Genomic DNA, 8,660 nt, shown 5'->3' with positions numbered 1-8,660 from the left:
GTCTCACCAGGTGGTGTAACCAGGCATGTGTATGTATATTGTTTTCAAAAAAAACAGAGATATTTCTCAGTTAACCCTTTAAGTGGCGGCAACAGCAAACCTGGTTTCTGTTTTTCAGTTTTGCATTCCAAGGGAAAATGAGGAGCAGAGAAGCCTGGCTGCTGTGGAGGGATGCCCGAGAGCTGTCTAGTTCAGTGTCACAAATACTCCATGCCAGACGTGCTTGGAAGCTGCTACTTCCTCACGTACGAATCTTCTTGGTTCTCACGTCTCTTCTTCCCCTTCACGTTTCGTTGAGAAAACACAAATGCATCTAGTCTGCAGAGCAGCCGCGGGAGCCGTGTGCTGGGGTCCCCTCTGTGCTCGTCTGGTCCCCTCCCGCTGGCTGACTGCAAAGGTGCTCACATCGACCTCCTCCCGGGGGCACTTCACAGTTACAGAAAGATGAGGCCGCCGCAGAGAAACGTGGTGAAAGTATTTTTTTCCTTGTAGCTGCCAAAATAAGGTCGCTGGGTCCATTTAACCCTTCAGAAAGCAGCTTCTGTTGCAGGCTTGCTGCTGACGGGTCAGTGTGAGCACTCGGATTGTCTCCTATTTGAAAGCGCTGATTTACAGCCGTCTTTCTTCACATCAAATATTGCAGAGCGCCAGGTGGGTTCTTCCTGGCGTATAAACATGAGCATCACCTTGCAGCACGTTCATCCGGGAGACTTGACTGCCTTTGGCAGGCTGGATTGCTGCAACGTGGAATTTGGGAGTTTGGTGGGGCCAAGTTTGCACCCTTTCAGGCACAAGTGGTCAGAGGAGGCAGGTTTGTGTTTGAAAGCTAGGTAGGGTGGCTTTCCACGTGCCTCCTGTACTGTGGGCTGTTAAATAATGATGTCCCCAGAAGGGATCCTATCTTGTTTAGCTGGAATCAAACGAATAAATAAAGTGTCGTTTCCAGTATGTCGCACGGAGCTGCTTCTGTGCAGCTCAGAGAGGTGTAAAGCGCACCCCGAGGGTCCTGTCCCTGTGCTGCTCCCACACCTGAACTTGGAAGCGGGGTGCCGCCGGGCACACGCTGCCGCAGCCGGCTGCGAGGAGGCTCGCGTGAGCGGTTGGAGCGGACGATCAGCTTCTCCTTGCTGTCTGAATGCAATTTTTTTCTTGTGCCAAAGGGCTTCAGCTCTTCTAAACGCTTAACTGTGTGTGCCTTAATGCCCTCAGTAATACCCCTGAATTTTTATTTTATGTATAGTAAGTCCATACCGCTCTTACTGCATTCTACGGTTCAGTTTTAAGTTGGTGCCGTGTGCTCAGATATTCCAATAATGCTCTTTTTAAATGCTACTTTTTGTATAGCTGTAATTAAAGACAGAATTTGCCCTTTATAACTTGTTATTTCGGGAGCTGGAGCCCGGCCTGCGCTGTTGTTGCTAGCAGGCTACAAATGCCATTGTCCTGGGAAGCCGAGCGCAGCCGGCGGCGCTGAAAGGCAGCTCTGGAATTTCACTCAGCTATTTTTAGTCGGTGGTGAAAAATTGCGCTTCCAACACTTTTGAATCTTTCTCGGTGCTTAACTAAATCAAAGGGCAAATCCTGACTTCTCACTGACGAGCAGGACGAGGAGGTGACCTTAAGCTGCTGCGGAGGCTGAGCTGGTGAAAAGGTGAAGTGGGGGGGGGGAAGAGCCCCAGCTCTGCCCGATCGCTGCCTCGTTCGGGAGGGGAAGGGGCTGTGAGGGCGGTAGGACGTGGCTGCGCGGCCACAGCCACCGGCCTGTCCGGCTTTCTGCAGGTTGTCTGTGGCCATTGCTACGCCGGGGTGGCTCCTGGCTCCTTGCTCTTCTCCCTGTCCCCCTTTTGGGGCCAGTCCCCCCTATTTCCCTCTGTCTCCTCCTGTGTAGCTCGGTGACGGTGCCGTGTGTGCAGGTCTGCTCTTCGTGGAGCCGCGGCGGTGGCCAACCCTTGGAATGCCGGGACCCGGAGGCAGGAGCTCCTGAAGGAAACGGTGCGTAAGTCCCGCTGGCTGCACATCAAGCTGTCATGTGTCGGACTGTTCCCTTCAACCCCAACCACCTCTGCAGCTGTTAAGGCAAAAGCAGCTTCTAATCCACAGTTTCTTCTTTTTAGTGCCAGGGCAGGAGTTTTCTGAGAAGCTGCTTCACCTCTTTGGCCACCAAGTTTCCACAATGGCACAAAAAAAGTCGCTTTCTGGCAACGGGATCCTCACAGCTGAGTTTCCTTGCCTTGGTGTTCCCTGCCATGGGCACGGAGAGTCCTGGGTGGCTGTTTTGCTGCTTGCTTTCCCCTGTGCTCTGACTTCAGGACTTGGTATGAATGTGGAGACCTTCGACTAGGCTTGGTTGCGGTTTCCAGTAGCCTCCGGTTACCCAAGAGCTGCTCTGCACATCGCCCAGGCTCCAACAGCCCGGTGAAGGTAAGACGGTACCAAGCACTAGCTCCTGGAAGGACGTTTGCAGTGGCCCTGGGCACACGTGGGCTGCGCAGCTGCCAGAAAATCGCAGCCGGCTCCAGGACACCCTGAAGCGTCCCCGGGGGAGGACGCCCACGGCTGGCTCCAGTCCTGGATGTGGGCAGGACCGACCCTGCCCACGCTGCTGGGTGTCACAGAGCCGAGCACCCCGGGGCCAGCCCTGCCTGTGCCGGCTCCTGCTGTGCCGCGCTCCTGGCGGCTGCTCGAAGTGCCGAGCCGGAGGATGCTGCTGGGCAGTAAAGCCTCAGCATCAAAGTGGCGGGTACAGCACAGCAGGGAGGCGGTGTCGGGAGAAATCCGGGATGGTAACGGCTTGCTGCGGGATCGCTGATCACCAACGGCGATCCCGTTACGCTCGGGACGCCGCGGTTCGCTCCGCCGTACCTGCTGTTACCCGTGCTGAGGTTCCCCCGCAGCCCGCCCCGACGTGCTCGCCCTGTCCCCGTTCCCAAACCCACCCCGGGGCACAGGACCGAGGAGACGTGTCCCAGCCCATGAAGCCTCGAGCCCTGAACAGGGCCGATGGTCTCCATCTCAGTGGTGGTTGCCATCATGCCGCGTTGTTCACACAGGTGCCGACCCTCCTCCTGGCTGCTCCTCTGGGGTTATCTGCCCCTTTTGGGGATTTGCCTGGGTTTGCAGTCGGGGGGCTGCTCTGGATGTCTGAGCATGGGGCCCTGAGCCGTGCTGGGAAGGAGCTGGGCCCCCGCAGCACCACGGGAGGCTTGCCCTGTCCCCGGGCACGGCACTGTGCGGCCCCCGGGAAGCCTCTCTAGCTGGTTTCTTGGGAGCTGCTTGCAGCCCAGGTCGCTGTAATTTAGTAGAAAAACTGCTGATTGCTCCCGTGTTGCTGCTCAGGCTGCTCCTCGAAACCTCATGGGAACGCTCGGGACACGTCGGAGAGCCACGCCAAACTGCTCTCCAGTTAAGCGCACTGAAGGGTGTTTAACCATCTGATTTGGCAAAAGGAATTACCTCTTGCTTGAGCACTTCTCCCCGTGTGCAGCCACGTGAAAGCTCCGTCACGTCTCCCTCCATCTTTGCTTCTCTAGCCTAAACAAACCAGCTCCTTTGGTCCTTCCCTCGGGATCAGCTTGTGCCACGAGGTGAGTCTCTCTCCAGGCTGCAAGCCTGCTCGAGTGTTTCTTGCTGCGAGGGGCCGGGCGCAGGATCTGGCCAAGGCTGCGCAGGGTACAGCCCATGCCTCGCACGCTTCTCGGCCACGGGTGGTTTTGGGATGGGTTTGGGGTTGTACAGGAGGACGCTGACTCAGTGGACTGGTGTGTGGGAAGGACATGAAGTATACAGACCTCAGCATTACCCCCAACGGGTTGGTTCTGCACAGTCATGTCTAAATTTACCCAAAACCGCAGAAGTTTGTATTATTTGAGGACAGGAGGGGATGGAGGCAGGCAACTTGCTTGAAAGCTAAAGCGTGCAAAAAAACCTATTTTCCTAGCAAGGAAAATGGAAAATATAGAGGAATTAAGTGGCATAAGAGAAGAGGGAGGGATGGCTGATCTCAGCTGAGTGCTGCTGTAGCTGGATGCCATCCTTCAGGAACACCGGGCGGCTTTGACTGGTTGCAGACATCCCCAGTGGTGGGGGACGCTGGTCACGGGGTCCCCAGCCGCACGGTCGTGGGGTCCCCATCCGCCTTCTGGCAGCTGAAGCCTGGCTGGGACTGAGGTGCCTCCCTCCTGCATTCTCCTGCTTTTTTCCTGCTGATGTGGTGCCTCCGTCCGGGCGCGGGGAGGGGACACCGCAATCCTTATTGCTGGATATTTTGTGGGTGTCTGCCTTTCAGCACAGCACATGGCTCCCGCAGCTCCCAGGTTGCTCCTCTGGGCTGAGACCTGGGTGATGCTCAGAGAAACTGGAGCTGTTCAGAGGCCTGGAAACATCCATGGTTATGTTAGTAAAAAATCATTTTCCTAAACAAATGTCATCCTACAGGTCACAAACTAAATGCTGTCTCCAGGGAGGGGTGGAGCGAGGTGCAGAGGTATTTATTTTGGAGTTGTCTGCAGGAGCCCACCGCAGGGGCTGACGATGGAGACGAGCAAAGGGACCACTCTCACCCCTGGACCTAGTTTTCCTTAAGAAAAATCTCCATTTCTACAGTGCCTGCAAGGACAGCCTAAGAAAGCTCCCATTGACTCATTGCCTGTGGAATGCAGCAGGTAACCAGCCAAAAGGACAATGTTCGTGCTTTGCATACAAGATCAAGCATGGGGACTTTCCACGTGAAACACAAGCGTCAGGTGTAGCAAGCGGTTGCCATGAGCTGAAGTCAGCCGCCTTCACTCAAGCGGCCCGCTTGGGAGCCAAGAATATATTTCTGGAGGGTGGGGAGGGAAGGGAGGATGCTTTAAACCCATGTCACGGCCGTCGGGCCATCACGACCGTGGGGACACCTCGCGTACCTCCGTGCTGGGGATTCTGCCGTCATTTCTCCTGTTTCGTCACACGTCAAGGTGCCCTGTCTCTTCCTCGCCGCTCTGCCTTTGCACTTAACCTGCTTATTTTATTACACCGGGATGGATTTTGGTTGCATCTGCGGCCGAGTGAATCTTAAATACCTCCCTCCCGTGTCCTCTGTGCCTCCTGGGTGTGACCAGGGTCGTGCAGTTTTCCCGAGCACATTTAGGAATGGCAAAGACGTGCTCTGCAAAGCTGGGGACAACAGGGGACTGTCTTTCTGTAGACCCACCTTTGCATTTCTGTTTCGAGATGACCCTTGCTGTGCTTTGGCCTGGCTTGGTTTAATGCCTGGGTCATGCTCATTTGCTGGAGCAGCTCCAGGAGGAACACCCCGGGGGTGTAAGGAGGGTGCCGAGGGGGAACGTGCTGCGTGTGGCTGTGGTGCGAGGAGCATCGGGAGCTGCGCCCCAGCTGCGGCTCAGAGCCGCTCCAGCACATCGGGGGGTGCCACGGGTCTGGCTCTGATGGCTCGTTAGCTTTCGTGTAACATCTTACTTATCTCAAGCATATCGGAACTTATTCGTGGGGAATGCAGGGGCTGGGTTTGGAAGAGTGATACATGTGGGAGGTGAGTGGAGATGGTACTGGGACAAGCTCCTCTGCTGTGAGCGTAGCTGAGGATAATTTACATTAAATAAAAATTATTCTCCTGGCCTTTTCCTTGCTGAGGTCGACCTCCTCTCACCCCACGGGCGCAGACCCCAGCGTGTGCCACTCTGATGTGCCGTGGTTTGAGAGGTGCCACGTCACCCACCGTCTCGTCTCCCCTAGTACAAGCCACCAGGGAAATCAAAGAGCTGCCGTAAATATGTAAAAGTACACCTGAAACTCAGAAAGAACTTTTGCTATTCCTAAGTCTGTGTCTGTGAAAAGCTGCATTTCCTTTGGTTTCTGGCCAGACAGGGGATGTGGGGGTCTTCAGGGCTCTGCATTGCTGTAGCCTGAGGGGCTCCCGAGCAGGGTCCTCCAGCCCGGGATGCACTGCCTGGGGCAGAAACCTGGGCTGCTGGGTGCCAGCGGGGATGGCAGGGTCCGGGGGGAACCCCAGGGCACTAATCCTTCCCAAAGTCCGCGCAGGTGTAATATGTGGTAAAAAAAATAACCTGGAAATAAATTCCGATTAAGACCAAAAAAGGGCTGGGGCTTTCCCTTTCACTTGCAAAACCAAGGGGTGGTTTAATCCCTTGCTGTGCGGTGCTGGGAATAAAGACCGTGTGTGAGAATTGCTTTTGTTCTCACATTCTTATTAACAGGGTAACTGAGCTACTCACAGTCCCTCGCCATTTTGCTTAGGCAGGTGAACGGGCCTCAAGGGTGCTGCATTGCAAAGCAAGGCTGTTCGTAGCTTTATTGTCATCTCCCAATGGATTATTGGCTTCATGAGGTTGTCTTCCAGTTGGCAGGACACCAGCGGCCCAGATGTCACCTACTCCCGTGCAGGATGGAGAGCCAGCACCGCCCGCTTCCACACGTAGGAGCTACTGTCCTGCTCTTACAGTCAAAATCTTGTTCTGGGTAAGTCGTCTGCTTCCAAGCAGTCTGTTGTCAACTCTTCTGTCTTGCCGATGGGTCTGTAAATTTAATTAAATACTGAGGACTGAGCTCTGCAGCATATTCACCACACATGATCCAATTCTCAAGGGCAACAACCACGTAATTGCACAAACCTAAACCGAAGCTGGGAGCGCAGCGAGCCACTGCTCGCCTGATGGTCCGCCAGCTCCACCGTTCCAGCGAGGAGACTTCACAGCACCGGTGGGGAATACGGTCACGTTCAAGCCGAGCCAAAACAACCTGAGGCCAAGACGAGTCCTTAGGGTTTGTGGTTGGCTGACAGTGATGGCACCACCGCGTTTACCGTGCCACAGCCCACCTCGGGATTGACACCCCCAGGCTGAGCTTCGGTAAAGAAGGTTTGGTTCTGTTTTCAAATCATGCAGTGACAGCAAAACGGAGGGTGATCTGCCAGGCAAGGGATGGAGCAACTTTTTTTTGTCCCACCTGAAAATACAGGTGAGAGCCCTGGGAAGGCTGCAGAGCAAGGCTGGCTCTGAGGTTAGAGCGGCGATTTTGGTGCTGGCTTTGTTCTCTCCATCTAGCACAAGGTGAAAATACATTCTATTTTCTTAAGTGTCCAAAACATGCTGAAGGCGTCGAGAAAATAAAGACAATGCTAGAATAACCTGACAGCATGTCTACAGAGAATATTTCCCAGTGAGTACAGAAACAAATGTGTTGCAGACGTCCAAGACATGAAATAATTAGAAGGGTGCATAGGGTTTGGGTTTGGTTTTTATATTGGGGCATCAGAGCTCCAAAACAGCATTTCAATCGCCCCAGGGTGCCTGTGAATGCTGCAGATAAGTCAGGAGAGAAGCCGGGCTGGGAGAAGCCGGAGTGGGGGCTGAGGGTTGCCCAGGGGTGTCTCTCTGGCAGGGGGTGTCCCCCCGCCAGGGCCAGGGTGGGTTCTGGCAGGGAAGGATGCGTGCGGTGGGGCTGGGGGATGCTGAGCCGCTCGTTTCCCTGTGCTGGGCTCATGCAAGGGGCTGGGGGTGATTCCAGCCCCAGAGGTGCTGGCCAGGACGACGCAGTTCCCACACCATAAGTGCAGACCATTTTTTTGAACAAAGTGAAACAGTGTCAAAAACCTCAATTAAAGGGGGGCTACAGTACGCGATAGTCCTGGGGCTGGGCAGCTCTGGTGAGCCAGCCAGTTCCAAATATGGTTTATTAAAAATTGGGGTTTTTTTTCTTAATAATCCAAAGCTGACACTCTCTAAACCATTCCCAGTTTGCAAATATCCTTCTGAATTGTATGAGCTGACCTTTTTTTTTGTAATTTCCGTATGACAGGCAATTTTATTCAATATTCAAGACCAAGTCCCATCATACTGGGGGGTATTATATTACTGGCTTCACCTGCCTGTGTATGAAAAGAGCAACTATGTGCTGTTTTCCTTCATCTGAGAAATGATTTCTGGGTTTTTTGGGAGACCTGAGGAGCGGTGCGACGTCTGACCTGGCTGAGCAGCAGTCTGTGAGCAGAAGGCAAGAGGGTCTGTGGAGGAGCGTGAAGGACAGCGGTGCTCCCGTGGAGTGCAGAGGGTCAGATGTTAAACCACGCTTTGGAATGGGATCTTCTGGTTCTCTAGTCTTTAGACCACAAAATCACGTCCTGCTTTATCATGTAGGACGTGCCAACTGAAGCAGCGCAACCCAAGCGCTGTGCGAAAGCGGCACGCGTGTCGCTGGAGAAGGGGAGCTGCAGCCCTGAGTCACAAAATCCAGGCGCTGCAGCTGGCAGCCCTCTCACTGCCCACGCCTGCTCTTCCTCCTCCTTTCTCCGTTCCTTATCTCCAAACCTTGAACAAATGAGCAAAGCCACAGGGAAGAAAAATTGGGGTGCTGGATCCCATGCTTGGGAGCATGGGTACCGAGCAAGCTCTGCGCTCTCTGTGGGTGCCCCACCGCCCCAAAGCAGCAGTGCCAAGAGCCCCGTGCCCACATCCCCGTGAGCCACGGCCGTGCGAGACGCTGCCCTCGGCCCCCCCGGGACAGCCGTGCGGGTTTTGCTGCTCCGCGTCCCGCATGGTCCTACGGCAGGTGGCACCTCCTCCTTCACCCGAGGATGTGGGGGCTTTGCATTGATTTCCCCCCCCCCCCCCTTTTTTGCTAAAAGAGACTTTTTTCCCCCTTTT

Source organism: Haliaeetus leucocephalus, unplaced genomic scaffold, assembly GCF_000737465.1.
Source record: "Haliaeetus leucocephalus isolate CR32 unplaced genomic scaffold, Haliaeetus_leucocephalus-4.0 Scaffold656, whole genome shotgun sequence".
In the NCBI taxonomy this organism is placed as follows: Eukaryota; Metazoa; Chordata; class Aves; order Accipitriformes; family Accipitridae; genus Haliaeetus; species Haliaeetus leucocephalus.
The sequence above is the reverse complement of the archived record's forward strand: the minus strand, read 5'-3'. Positions refer to the sequence as shown.